Source organism: Octopus sinensis, linkage group LG2 (assembly GCF_006345805.1).
Source record: "Octopus sinensis linkage group LG2, ASM634580v1, whole genome shotgun sequence".
In the NCBI taxonomy this organism is placed as follows: Eukaryota; Metazoa; Mollusca; class Cephalopoda; order Octopoda; family Octopodidae; genus Octopus; species Octopus sinensis.
This window is the reverse complement of record NC_042998.1, coordinates 26,175,702-26,191,732: the sequence shown is the minus strand read 5'-3', so window position 1 is coordinate 26,191,732 and position 16,031 is coordinate 26,175,702.

Here is a 16,031-nt window from a genome sequence, read left to right as displayed (position 1 = left end):
CTTCTTTCTTTCTTTTTCTTTTTTCTTTTTTCTTTCTTTCTTTCCTCCCTTCTTTCCAATTATTTTCTTTCTTTCTTGCTTCTTTCTTTCTTTCTTTCTTTCCATTTTCTTTCTTTTTTTTTTAAATACTTTTTTGTTGCTCATTTCTCACCTTTTTTTTTATCTATTTATATTTTGCTTAGTGTTTTTTTTGCTGATCTTTCTGGTAATTCTAAACTTGTAATTTACTCTCACACTGAGAACCACTTCAGGGAAGATGTATATGTTCTGGAGGAGTCACAGTTAAGAGCTTTACTTTGAACTGCAAAATATGCAGGAGGGAACAATGCCTTCAATATTTTTCCACACAATATAAGAAAGACTGCATTATGGGGAGGTGTTGAAAAGTTTGGGTAAAAAAAAAATACAGGAAGATCAGTTAATTATGATTTTATTTAACATATTCCCAGTGGTGGACTGGGTCTAAAAATATTGATTGCCAGGAGACTACAAAGGGGGTCCACCTGCAACTAAAATGATATCATGTAATTTTTTTTTTTTGTTAAAAGTATTCTTTTCAACTGTCTACAAACACAGCCAGGCTGAAATAATTAATGCCTTCTTCCAAGAGTGAATAAAAAGATGATCAAACTTGAGGGGATGTTCCCCTTAGATACTAACATATATGGATTCTAATGGCGCAGGGGCTCACTTGCTATCAGGCAAGCTGGCAACCTGGCCGGTCTGCCGCTGCATATTCCCCTCTCAGATTCACACATTTATTGCAGTTGTTCTTCAGTTTTTCTAAACCCTGTAAAAGAACTCAGAATGTTGGGCCTCTAGCCAGGCCCATTGCGATACTCTTAAAACCAGGAACTTTTCAGCATTCCCTCATACTTGATATGTTCTTTATTTTTTTGAAGATGATATGGCATGATCTGAGTGGGATTTGGCTGCTTTTTCTAGCAGCTCAAGCTACTATATATAGGCTCCTCTTGTAATTCCTATTGTGTCTTAATCAAACCCCACTTTGATAAATCACAGTGCTGCAATCCTCTTGGACTGTTTCTCCTGTCCAAAGTGTCATTTATTTATTTATTTATGTTTTGGCAGTTATCCCCAATTAGGGGCTAAGTAACTGGCAGCAATAAAAGCAGATCTAAACCTTATGAGAATTTCTCAAGAAGCAGCCTCAAAATCATAAAGCCATCAACACAAGATTTAAAAGAATTAAGATTATATCCATTTGGGAAACATAGAGGAAGAGAGTTCCATAAGGCAGATGCTCGAGGAAAAAAAATGTGCTGGAGTAGAAAGTCTTTTTACAAGAGGAGGGAAAACAACTTGTTTATTTCATGGGTGGTGAAAGGATTGAGCATTGCCAAAATGCTTTAACTGTATTTCATCTGTCTTTACGTTTCTGAGTTCAAATTCCGCCAAAGTTGACTTTGCTTTTTATCCTTTAGGGGTCGATAAATTAAGTACCAGTTACGCACTGGGGTCGATGTAATCGACTTAATCCCTTTTGTCTGTCCTTGTTAGTCCCCTCTATGTTTAGCCCCTTGTGGGCAGTAAAAAAATAAGAAAGACAACTCATTTATTTAGTAATCTTAAGAAGAGAATCAAGAGACGGATATTTCATAGAATAAAAACCATGAAAGTATTTGTAAAACAGAGACAAGAAAGCTATGGTCTGGTGACCAGACAGGGATGAAGTTTAACCCTTTAGTATTTAAACCAGCCATGTCCAGCCCAAATATTCTCCTTTGTTTTTTTATTCTTGAACAAGCCTGATCTGGCTTCTCGCACCTACCCTACAATATCATTCAAGAAATAAGTAATTACATCATCAAAATCTTGAAGCTACAAGACAATCCATGATTAATTTAAAACAATGTAAATGAATAATTCTAACATCAAACAGGAAAATCTGAATACTAAGGGGTTAACTGTCAAAGCAAGTCCAACATCGTTAAAAGTAATTTTTTTAACACAATCAAAGAGAGAAAGCAGCAGAGGTTCAAGCCCACATGTAAATAACAGAATTCATTATGGACTTTATCCTAAAGCCAATGTTCAAGCTGAAAATGAACTGCTTCACTATTTTCAGTCTGGAAATGGTTGTGATGATCATGGCCATTTCCCTTCAACTGTGATCAAACAACAAAAAATAAATAAAGAAAAATATTTTAAAAAGGCATCGCTCTGTGGTAAGACGCTTACTGCCCAACCACATGGTCCCAGGTTCACTCCACTGAATGACACCTTGGACAAATGTCTTCTATTATAGCCTTCAGCTGACTAAAGCCTTGAGTGGGTTTGGTAGACAGAATGTGAAAGAAACCTTGTAACTACCAGTGGATTGTTGGTGATTTTTTTTTACCTCCATCTTCCTTTTCTTTTGGACTTTCCCCTGTCTCATGTTACTGAAGGAGAGCTTTGCTTGAAATGTAAAGCACCCTTTCTTTCCTTCCCTGAGCATCTTGCTAATACTTTGCATGTGCCACAAGCTTGCATTGTTGTTCTTGTGTTTTTCTCCAGTTTTTTTATTAATTCATCATCATCATCATCATCGTTTAATGTCTGCTTTCCACGCTAGCATGGGTTGGACGATTTGACTGAGGTCTGGCGAACCAGATGGCTGCACCAGACGCCAATCTGATCTGGCAGAGTTTCTACAGCTGGATGCCTTTCCTAACGCCAACCACTCCGAGAGTGTAATGGGTACTTTTATGTGCCACTGGCACGAGGGCCAGTCAGGCGGTACTGGCAGTAGCCTCACTCAAATGGTGCTTTTCATGTGCCACCTGCACAGGATCCACTCCAGTGACACTGATCTATAAATGTTCTAATATCTACACAGCCTTGGTTTTTTATCTCATTATGCAAAAAATTCTTATATGTGTGTGTGTGTGTTTGTGTGCATGTGTGTATATGAATGTGTGTCACTGTCCCTCACCACTTCTTGACAACTAATGTCAGTGAGTTTACGTCCCCCGTTACTTAGCGGTCAGACAAAAGTGACTGATAGAATACATACCAGGCCTAAAAGAAATTAAGTACCGAAATCGATTCATTCGACTAAGAATTCTTCAAGGCAGTGCTCCAGCATGACCACAGTCTAATAACTGAAACAAGTAAAAGAACAAAAGAATAAAAAGGCGTAGGAGTGGCTGTGTGGTAAGTAGCTTGCCTACCAACCACATGGTTCTGGGTTCAGTCCCACTGCGTGGCACTTTGGGCAAATGTCTTCTACTATAGCCTCGGGCCGACCAAAGCCTTGTGAGTGGATTTGGTAGACGGAAACTGAAAGAAGCCCGTCGTATATATGTATATATATGTGTATGTGTGCATGTATGTTTGTGTCTGTGTTTGTTCCCCCAACATTGCTTGACAACCGATGCTGGTGTATTTAGGTCTCTGTAACTTAGCGGTTCGGTAAGAGTGACCGATAGAATAAGTACTAGGCTTACAAAGAATAAGTCCTGGGGTCGATTTGCTCGACTAAAGGCATTGCTCCAGCATGGCCGCAGTCAAATGACTGAAACTAGTAAAAGAGAGTAAAAGAGAGTAAAAGAGTATAGTATCCAATTTCCTTATATTGGGTTGTCCTTCATGCAAGCCATATTTATTGATACTTTCTGTAGACACATATAAACATGTGAAGACATTATTTATGAATTTCCAATAGACAACTCACAGAAACTTGGCTTCAGACTTCATCTCGCTATTGTTTGCTAAATGGCATTAATAAAAATAGTAATGTATATTGTTAATGAATATTTAGATTTTCATTTTTTTTTCATTCACATTTGATTAAAAAAAAAAGAATTCAAAATATATAGTGGCTGCCTAATGATAGATGTTTTAAGTGGTAATTCATAATTGTTGTTGGTCTATTGTGTGATGATTGTTAATGGTTCATATCGTGAATATTATATTTTTATCTTGTAGGAAGCCAGACTTCTCACACTCACACATAACATAAACAGACATAAAGAGATAGATTTTACTGGTTTCGGTCATTAGACTGCAGTTATGTTTGTTGACTTACAAACGCGGTAACGAGAAGCGGTTTGATTGCGGGAGGACGAACCGATTGCGAGCGTGAAGAGGCGGGCAGACGCGGGCGTCGAGGGAGCGATATTGATTTCAGATTTAGGCACAAGGTCAGTTAGTTTGGAGTAGAGTGGGTGGCTACTCACTTATATTGACCCCAGTACACAACTGGTACATATTGTTAATTCTTTATTGCCCACAAGGGGCTAAACATAGAAGGGACAAACAAGGACAGACAAAGGGATTAAGTCGATTACGTCAACCCCAGTGCATGACTGGTACTTAATTTATCGATCCCAAATGGATGAAAGGCAAAGTCGACCTCGGCGGAATTTGAACCTAGTATGTAGCGGAAGACAAAATACCTATTTCTTTACTACCGACAAGGGGCTAAACATAGAGGGGACAAACAAGGACAGACAAAGGGATTAAGTCGATTACATTGACTCCAGTGCGTGACTGGTGCTTATTTAATCGACCTCGAAAGGATGAAAGGCAAAGTCAACCTCGGTGGAATTTGAACTCAGAATGTAGCGGCAGACAAAATACTGCTAAGCATTTCACCTGGCGTACTAACATTTCGCATACATACATATATATATACCATATATATACATACATACATATATAAACATACATATATATATATATTATATATATATATTATATATAGTATATATATAGAGGAGAGAGAGAGAGGAGAGAGAGAGATGATATATACATATATTTTATTACATATAATTCATCATCATCATCATTCTCATCATCGTTTAACGTCCGTTTCCCGCGCTAGCAAGGGTTGGACGGTTCGACCGGGGTCTGGGGAGCCAGGGGCTGCACCAGGCTCCAGTCTGATCATAATGTATATATATATATATATATATTATATATATATATATATATATAGATAGATAGATAGATAAATAGATAGATAGATAGATAGATAGATAGATAGATAGATAGATAGATAGATAGATAGATATTTTTATACTCTAGGCACAAGGCTGGAAATTTCGGGAGAGGGGGACCAGTCAATTAGATTGACACCAGTATGCAACTGGTACTTTATTTATCGACCCTGGAAGGATGAAAAGCGAAGTTGACCTTGGTGGAATTTGAACGCAGAACATAAAGACAGACAAAATACCACTAAGAATTTTTCCTAGGATGCTAATGTTTCTGCCAGCTTGCCGCCTTAGATAAATAAATAGGTAGGTAGGTTGGTAGATAGATAGATTGACTGATAGATAGACAGACACTGTTAGGCAGACAGATAAATAGATAGATAGATAGATAGATAGATAGATAGATAGATAGATAGATAGATAGATAGATAGATAGATAGATGAATAAACAGATTTAGATAGATAGATAAATTTGTAGTATTGGATGAGAAAAGGACATGTTAAATTAAATGCGTTACAATGTTTAGTTTTGTTCACCAAGGTTCTGAATTCAAATCCTGCCTGGCTAAACTTTGTCTTTCATCTCTGCAGGTTCAATAAAGTCAGCATAAACATCAGCAATGCATTAGAGTTGATTCCAGTCAATAGTCTTCTCTCTTTCCCCTTCACCCGCTCTTTCTTTCTCTCTCTCTCTCTCTCTCTCTTTCCCCTTTCTCTCTTTCACAAAAATTGGCCTCCTGCCTGAATAAGAAATCAATATTATATTACAGAGAGAAATATATAGAATATAATTAGATTGCTCGTCTTAGTATTTTAACGGAGATTCATAGTTACTTATATAGGCTGTACAAAAGGAAAACTAATCTTATACTGCTCATTCTTAGGTACAGGCTGATTATGAATATTTCTATATCCATACACACTCAGCATAAATTTCTTGCTTTTTTTTTTTTAATTACTATTGTATATAATGCTAACTAAATATACATAGAGAAATGTATAAAAATCAAAGGCTTTTGGTTAGATGTGGATAAGATAAATTTTTATTAATAATATTGCTGAGACCTGAGTGTAAAATAGAATGCGAATGAAAGAAGAATATAAAAATGACTCATGTGACATTTGTCAGCATGAAAATAATAATACTAATGATAATAATAATAATAATAATAATAATAATAATAATAATAATAATAATAATAATGATGGTGATGATGGTGATGATGATGATAATAATAATAATAATAATAATAATAATAATAATAATAATGATGGTATTGATGGTGATGATGATGATGATGATAATAATAATAAAAAATAATAATAATAATAATAATAATGATGATGGTGATGATGATGATGATAATAATAATAATAATAATAATAATAATGATGATGACGATGATAATAATAATAATAATAATAATAATAATAATAATAATAATAATATAATAATAATAATAATAATAATAATAATAATAATAATAATAATAATAATGATAATAATAATAATAATGACGGTGATGATGATGCTGATGCTGATTATGATGATCTAAAGAACAATGCTGACATCAACAAATAAGATGGCGATGGTGACGAGGATGATGATGATGAGGATGATGATGATGATTATGACGATGATGATGATGAGGATGATGACTGCAGTGGTGGTGGTGTGGTGGTGATGATGATGATGATGGTGATGGAGATTGTTGATAGTAATTGCAGCAATAAATACAAAAGGAATGTTTAGGAAGAGGAAATGTATAAGGGGAAGAAAGACATTCACTGATGCTTAATCATAGCCAATGTTAGTCTAGTCCAATAATACTTATTCTCTGTTTTTGTTGTTATGCTCTTATTATTATTATTATTATTATTATTATTATTATTATTATTATTATTATATTAATATTATTATTATTAGTATTATTATTATTATTTCCATTGTTGTTGTTTTGTTTTTGTTTCTTTGATTTTTTTTGTTTTATTTATCTATCTATTTACTTATTTAGTTATTTTGCAAATATTTTCTCAGAATCTTAGTTACTAGGTGTATATCATGAAATAACTTTCATTTGTATTTGAGGTTGGTTTATTGTGATAGGAACTAGAGGTAGGCAGGCATCATTCATCTCCATTCTTAAAGATATACATACATACATACATATATATATATATATATACACACACACACACTCACATAGAGTATACATATATGTATATTTATATATGCATACATATATATGTATATTTATATATACACATGTATGTATATTTTATATTCATATTGTATATATATAATAACAAAATAATAAATGAAACATATGCATATATACATACATATATGTACATACCTACATCTATATGTATATATACATGCATATATGGGTTGTATATATATACATACACACACACGCACACACACACATATATATATATATCATATGTATATGCATATATGTGTATATATATTATACATATATGTATATTTATATATACATACACATATATTTTACATGCATATATATATACACCCCCCACACACACACATATATATAATATATATATATAAATGTTAACAAGGAAGTTTTTATATAGTTGATCAAAATCTGCTAGAAATAGCAGCCTATTTGTCAACAAATCACACTTTAGCTACTTAAAAATAAATAAATGAACGAATAAATAAAATAGGGGAGTGGGAGAAAGCGACATTGAGTAATATAGTTTTAGATGCACTATGCTTGGAAAAAAAAAGGAGAAAATTGTGAGGGGAAAGTCAAGGATAGAATGCTTTTGATCATATTAGTTGCTGGTCTGCTGGACCAAGCCTGACTCGGGGCTAAATAATAATAACAGAAAACAACATCAACAACTAGATGTCAATGTGTATAGCAGTAACACATGTCTCTTCAGAATATTACTATGCTGCTTATTTCCTTCCTATATGCCCCACTTCACAGTACAATGTATCATTCTCAGTGTGTTGCATAAAGCAAATGCTGCCATTTAAATGGAGATGAGCCGATAAATAAATATTTGAACAACTATTATATAGCAGAACGTGTTTTCATAAATATGTTCTATTTACTGATTGCTTAAATATGTTAAACACACTAGCTTCTTTTTGATTTGTTTATCAAAGAACATTTTATGTAGTATCACATCATATTTAATATCAAATTACAAGGCGTTATAAATTTCTATATTAAAATAGTTTATAAATAAATAACTAGATTTTTATTTCTTCTCTCAATTCAAGAAAACTTCAGCATAGTTCAATAGAAATTATTTAGATATACATGCAACATCTCCGATTATTTCGAATTTTTCTTCCATTTAATTATTTTCCCATATTATTTCTAAACAAATTTTCTAATCCACAAAATTTTCATTTTCAATAATGCATAATTCTTGACGTTTTTCCAACACTAATTAGATTTTTCTCTTTATAGACGTACATGTTATATAATTTGATTGTAAACATAAAAGTCCATGTAATCTCTAATTTTTGAAAACATTCATTATTTCCAAATGCTTTATTTTTTAGAAAATAATTTTAAATAGGCATATATGTTGATAATTATAATATGGTTGTCAAGGAATTTTTAATTTCATTTTAAAATCAATAAACAGTATATTATTTAGTGAGAACCTAATCCGATCAAAGCTTTATTTTCTTGAAGATTAAATTTCTAATATATTTGTGATTATTTATTTAATAAGTTGATGCAAATTGTTAATTGCATTATACTGCTGCAGATAGATAGATAAATGCAACAATAACATGTGTACAGTCTTATTTATTTGATTTCAGTATGAGATTTATTTCAAATTGAGGTTCTTTATTATATGTAGCTTCATATATTAGTGCACGCGTACACATAGCCACACGGTTATGGTACATAATGTGAACATTTCATATTGTATACACATATTTTATGATATATATATATATATATATTATATAGTTCATATATCATATATATGTATGTATTATATCATGCATATATATATTTATGTATATGTATATATACATACATACATATGCACATACATACATACATACATACATACATATATATATATATACATACACACACACACATGATATATTACAGGCATATGCATATTATATACTATACATGTAATTCAGCATGTTTCTTATTTAAGTGCTCATCACCAATGTGTGTTGAGCACTCATTCTCCCTGTTCAATACTATCATGTGTATATATATATATATATATATAATATATACATATATATATATATATATATAATATATACATATATATACATATATATATATATATATATATATATATATATATATATATATATATATATATATACATACATACATACATACATACATATATATATATAATATATAATATATATATATATATATATATATGTGTATATTATATATAATATATATAATATATAATATATATATATATATCTGCTAACTTGAAACAAGTTTTGAGCTGCTAGTGAAATCTTAGAATACAAAATTTAGCTGATCTCAATAGACTAACGCTTTATTTAATAAAAGCTTGGAAAAAGTATAAAGAATGAACAATGAATAGCAGTGAGAGATAGGAAGGGGTCAGGTAGGAAGCAACATGTCAAGAAATGAAGGAGATGGTAAGGGATTCATTATGTTCTGACATAATGCATTTAAAAGAAAAATAAGGTATCCTAGAAAATTCAATTTCAAAACACAATATTCTAAGCTAAACAATGGAATTGATAAAGGTCAAACATACAAGATTTTATTTCTCATTATTGTAGTTACATCATGTTAAGGAATGAAGTATTGAGTAACAGATTCTTAGACCAGACAGTAAAACTTGAAGTGAATTCAAATTGAAGATAGTCAAACATGGTACATTATATTTCTTGTGTTGTTTTTACCATACAGTGATTGAGTTATGACGAATGACCAGAGCAGCAATTTTCATCCTTTTTTAGGATCCATGTGATTCTTAGTGATGTAATTTGTTTGTAATAGATCATCATCATCATCATCATCATTTAGCGTCCGTTTTCCATGCTAGCATGGGTTGGACGGTTCAACTGGGGTCTGTGAAGCCAGAAGGCTGCATCAGGCCCAGTCTGATCTGGCAGTGTTTCTACGGCTGGATGCCCTTCCTAACGCCAACCACTCCGTGAGTGTAGTGGGTGCTTTTTACGTGCCACCCGCACAGGTGCCAGATGGAGCTGGCAAACGGCCACGAACGGATGGTGCTTTTACGTGCCACCGGCACGGGGGCCAGGCGAGGCTGGCAATGGACACGAACGGATGGTGCTTTTACGTGCCGCCGGCATAGAGGCCAGTCGGGGCGGCGCTGGCAACGGCCACGAACGGATGGTGCTTTTTTCTCCATCTTCATTTTCTTTGTATGTGTTTTTTTTTTTTTTACCAAGTGTGTTCACTACCATTGGCACAATTTCAACTTTTTTATGCTCCACACACTTTGCAAGTTCTCTTTTCATATCAAGGTATTTCTCAATCACTCCTTGTTCCTTCTCACTCTATCTCTTGTTACCCAGGGATGCTGCATCAGTTATTGTACAGTGTGGTTTCTATCTTCTTGACGATTATTGTTGATATTGTTGTTGTTCTTCTTGTTACATGTAGCATCTACACTGTACATAATAGAAGGAACAAAGAATAAAAGTGATCATTTGTAATGGAAAAAAGTTATTATCATTATTATTTACTTCTACTTGTATACACAGCGTAGGTGTTGACTATTGGAAAATGAAAATAATATCTCTTCTAATCAGATCTTCCAGATACAAAATACAGTTGTAAGCAATGAAGATGTATGGTGTTGATATTTGTTTAGTTGTTTGATGTAGAATGGAAGCATGTTGAGAATGGAACCAAGTGCTGCAACTATTATTGATATCACACTTGTCTTCCTTCTCCACATTCTCAAGAGCTTATAATCATAGTTCAGAATACTTAGCTATTTTCTCAAATACTTTTTAGGCAATATATTTGTCGTTGGTATTTAGTCTCCAAGGGGGCGAGCTGGCAGAATTGTTAGCACGCTGGGCGAAATGCTTAGCGGTATTTTGTCTGTCGTTACGTTCTGAGTTCAAATTCCGCCGAGGTCGACTTTGCCTTTCATTCTTTCGGGGTCAATAAATTAAGTACCAGTTACGCACTGGGATCGATGTAATCAACTTAATACCTATGTCTGTCCTTGTTTGTCCCCTCTATGTTTAGCTCCTTGTGGGAAATAAAGAAATAGGTCTCCAGATTTAGTCTCCAGATTTAGCAACATCATTTATTTTGTTATTTTTTTTTTTTTTCATTTACAAATACAACACAAATTTTTCTGGCTGTGGCTCAGTCTATTTGGATGTTAAACAACCATACAATTCTTTATTTTCCAGACCCATTTGAATCATGTGCTGATACCACTTTTTACAGATATACAAAATCCATATTTTCAGCACTGATTCCAATAGAGATAGGAACACATTTTTGTCATAGTGGCAGTTTTCATCCTTTCCAGGCTGGCATTTTGCAGTCACTAACCAATTGGCTTATATTTTCTCGATTTTTTTTTGCCTTCTTAGAGATTCCTAAATGTTAGATGTTAGTTTGTATTGAATGCTTGGTATTGAACAGCTACCAGAAGGATTTCTTTGTTCTCTTTCAAATCACCTTTGCTTGACCATGTCCAGCCTTTGACCCATTTGTGTGCATCTTGACCCTTTCATTACTGTATTTACTTTGAGATGCTATGTGTTTCTTTCAATTAATTTTAAATATAATAAAGAATTTGGTAAAATAACTTAGTTATCATTTAGCTCGCTTTAGGAACATAAATTGTGACTAAGGTTTGGTGGAAGATTTTAATTCAAAACTTACGAAAACAAGACATTTGTACTACAGAGCCAGAGGCAGTTTCAGGTAGGTTGGTATCAAAAGGGTTAAATTAATCATTTGTTAACCCTTTTGTTACCATATTTCTGTTGAGATGCTCTGTGTTTCTTTCAATTAATTTTAAATATAACTAAGAATTTAGTAAAATAACTTAGTTATCATTAAGCTAGTGTTAGGAACATAAATTGAGACTAAGGTTTAGTGGAAAGTTTTAATTCAAAACTTATGAAAACAAGACATTTGTACTACAGAGCCAGAGCCAGTTTCAGCCAGGTTAGTAATGAAAGGATTAAACTGCTGCTGCTGACTATTATGATGTGAAAATATCTTTTTGATTCTTCCTTGAAAATGTTTTATTTCAAGTATTACTAAATGAAAATTTCTTTGGAGTTCTTGTAAAACGTACAATAATTGCCTTAGAAAGGCTCTCCTTGATCCTCAAGGTAGACAACAGGAAAAGAGGTTTGTTTCAGAAAGTTTTAAAATATATTCTCTTGTGTCTGGGGAGAGTCATTTTCTTTTTGTGCCGTATAATGTAACACACTCACCGGTAAAATTTCCACTTATTTCTTAAAATTTTCGTTGCGTTTTGCAACCTTTTCAATAGTCTTGACTCTGTCTGTTATTTACACTGTTTGTTTGTTTGTGTGCATGTGTATATATATTTACAGGCTTTACACTTTACCACCCAGAATGTCTCACCTGACATCATATTATACCACAAGAACAAAACACTACAATGGCTAAAAAGAAAGAAAAATAACACAAAATCAAAACACACAACAAATAATACAAGAGGAAAAAGTAAACAGTAAATATTGTGAACAATTGGTTTCAAAATTTGGCACAAGGCCAGCAATTTTTGAGGGTTGGGGCAAGTTGATTGCATCAGTCCTAGTACTCAACTGGTACTTATTTTATTATTTTCTTCTCTAGGCATAAAGCCTGAAATTTTGGGGGAGGGGGCCAGTCAATTAGATTGATCCCAGTATGCAATTGGTACATAATCTATTGACCCTAAAAGGATGAAAGGCAAAGTCGACCTTGGCAGAATTTGAACTCAGAATGCAAGGATGGATGAACTGTTTCTTAGTATTTAGTCCGGCATGCTAACACTTGTGCCAGCTCACTGCCTTTATGGTATGGTGAACAAGTGAAGAAAATGTCCCAAATAATCAAATAGATTTGAACTATATCAATAGTAGCAATTACAATAGCAACAACAACAACAACAGCAGCCAGCCAAGAATTTGGACTTGGAGATCTCCATTTCCAGCGACTTCGAGGGCCACCTCCCAGTGGTGTCGGGCGTCAATGAAGAGCCCTCGACTACAACAAGACGACCAAAGTTTTTTTTTGTTTCCAAGGTCTGGGGTCCCCTGCCCCTAAGCCCTAGACCATCACCTTATCACCCTTACCCATCTTGTTGCTTAACAACAACAACAGCAGCAGCAGTGACTCTTAAACAGTTTCAGATTTTATGGCCCATTCATATGGCCACTGTATGATAACAAATCTTCTTTCAACACTAAATTAATAAACAAAATTTTGGGTGTCTATCATTGTTACGAGAAACGAAAAATAGAGATGGGAGAATATTGTAACACACAACAGTATTTCTTTGCCACAGTGAGTAATCCAGAAGGTGAAGAGAAAAAAAAAAAAATCTGTTTATGAAAATACAAAAATAGACTACATCAATGCTCATGCCAAGTGGTACAACAAGAACTTCAGGGCATATCGGGAGAAATGATTTCAATTGAGAAAGGAAATAACCATGGCACTATTATACCTCTAAACTTGAAAATGCAACCAAAAGTACTAGCTAAAATTGTTAGACACACCTGTAAATTTACATTTGTGCCCCAGTACAGAAGTTGACTTTGCGTTTCATCTTTACAGGGATGATAAAATAAGTACCAGTTAAGCATTGGGGTCAATATATCCAACTTACCCCTTCTCAGAAATTGCTGGCCTTGTGCCAAAATTTGAAACCATGATAATTATTATTATTATTATTATTATTATTGAGTGAGAGAGCAGTGTATGCCATCAAAGTGACACTGGAGTAAAATATATGTAATCCAGTATACCCATCATGACTACCCGTCTGATAAGGGTACACCAGGCACAAGCATCACAACCATATGTGCACGACATGGTGATCTCATATCAAGATAAACAGCACATGATCTTGCAGGTGGGGCCCAGTTAGAATTTTTTTATTATCATCATTATTATTATTATTATTATTATTATTATTATTGTTATTGTTATTATTATTATTATTATATTATTATTATTATTGTTATTGTTATTATTATTATTATTATTATTATTACTATTATTATTATTATTATTATTATTATTATTATTATTATTATTATTATTATATTATTATTATTATTATTATTATTATTATATTATTATTATTATTATTATTTATTATTATTATTATTATTATTATTAAGGCAGTGAATTGGCAGAATAATTAGTGAGTTGGACAAAATGCTTAGCAGCATTTCTTCCAACTGTTTACATTCTGAGTTTGAATACTGCTAAGGTCATCTTTGCCTTTTATCTTTTTGAGGTCGATAAAATAAAGTATCCATCAAACTCTGAAGGTTGATATAATTGAATAATCTTCCCCCCTAAAATTTCATGTCTTTCTGCTTATGTTAAAATCAATTATTATTATTATTATTGATGATGATGATTTATATTCCTTACATTAATATTGCTCAAAACTGCTTTTAAGTCATCATAAAGATATGAATTATAGATCATAATCATTACTGGATATGATTAAAAGCCACTCATGATAACTGGAGAAGACAGAGAAGAAAAGAATCAATATTAAGAGGCAGTGATATTTGACTTCAGAAATACTAGAAATTTGAAAATCATTTGGCATTCATTCAAGTTCCTAGTTTTAGCAACAACATTTTAAGGTTGTTGAGGGATGGGGCTATTTTGTTTTTTCTGTTGCCTTTTTTGTTTCTGTCTTAATAATAGAAACCATTACCGCTGTTGCCTTGCCGAGCTATGCCAGATCAACACCCAAACATGGGAATCCGCTGCTGTCGACAGAAGCGCCTGGCGACACAGTGTCAAGCATGGTGCCATGACAGCAGAGAACCTGAGGACCACTACTGCCAAACTAAAGAGAACCAGACGAAAGGAGCAGCAGCAGCAGCAACCACAGCTCTCGTCCCCTTTCACTTGCACCAGATGTGGTAGAGACTGCCACCCGATGATTGGTCTGCACAGCCACACCAGGAAGTGCAGATAAACCCACCACCTGTTCCGAGCTACACTATTGTCTCTTGAGACGGATGGATGCCGTAGTAGTAGTAGTAGTAGTAATAATAGAAACTTTTTAAGGCGGCGAGCTGGCAGAAATGTTAACAAGCCGGGCAAAATGCTTTGTAGTATTTCGTCCGTCGCTGCGTTCTGATTTCAAATTCCGCCGAGGTCGACTTTGCCTTTCATCCTTTCGGGGTCGATAAATTAAGTACCAGTTACGCATTGGGGTCAATGTAATCGACTTAATCCCTTTGTCTGTCCTTGTTTGTCCCCTCTATGTTTAGCCCCTTGTGGGTGGTAAAGAAATAAGTAATAATAGAAACTATCGTGTTCAATTTTTAATAAACTGCCCGAGTGTTTAATAAACTTTAATGAGTTATAAGTCTCCAGTTTTAAAGTTTTAAATGGAATAAATTTCAATTAATTCAAACATTATTTATTTTAGATTCAATAAATGAAATAAGACAAATTACTCAAAAAATTTATATCGACCAAAATATAAGAAACTCCTGGACAAAAAGTAAAAATTACTTGTTTTTGAGTTCCAACTTTTTTTATGTTAGATATTGGTGAAGATAACTTTTATTCTGATGAAGAAAGATATATTTGAAAGAATATGAGTGCCTACATTTTAGATTTGTTCAATCAATATCCTTGACACAGATGGGACAAATTTGATGGCTACAATATCTTGATCAAAACCAAATAAATCTGCCGGATATTAGTTTGAAAACCAGAATCTCGTTTTATGGCAAAGTGAACTGGCAAAATGCCTGGAAAGAAAATAGGTCCAACCTAACTGTTCATGCTCTCGTGCAGATCAACCGATAGAATTGGATAAATATAAAAGAAAGAAAAAGATGATTGGTTG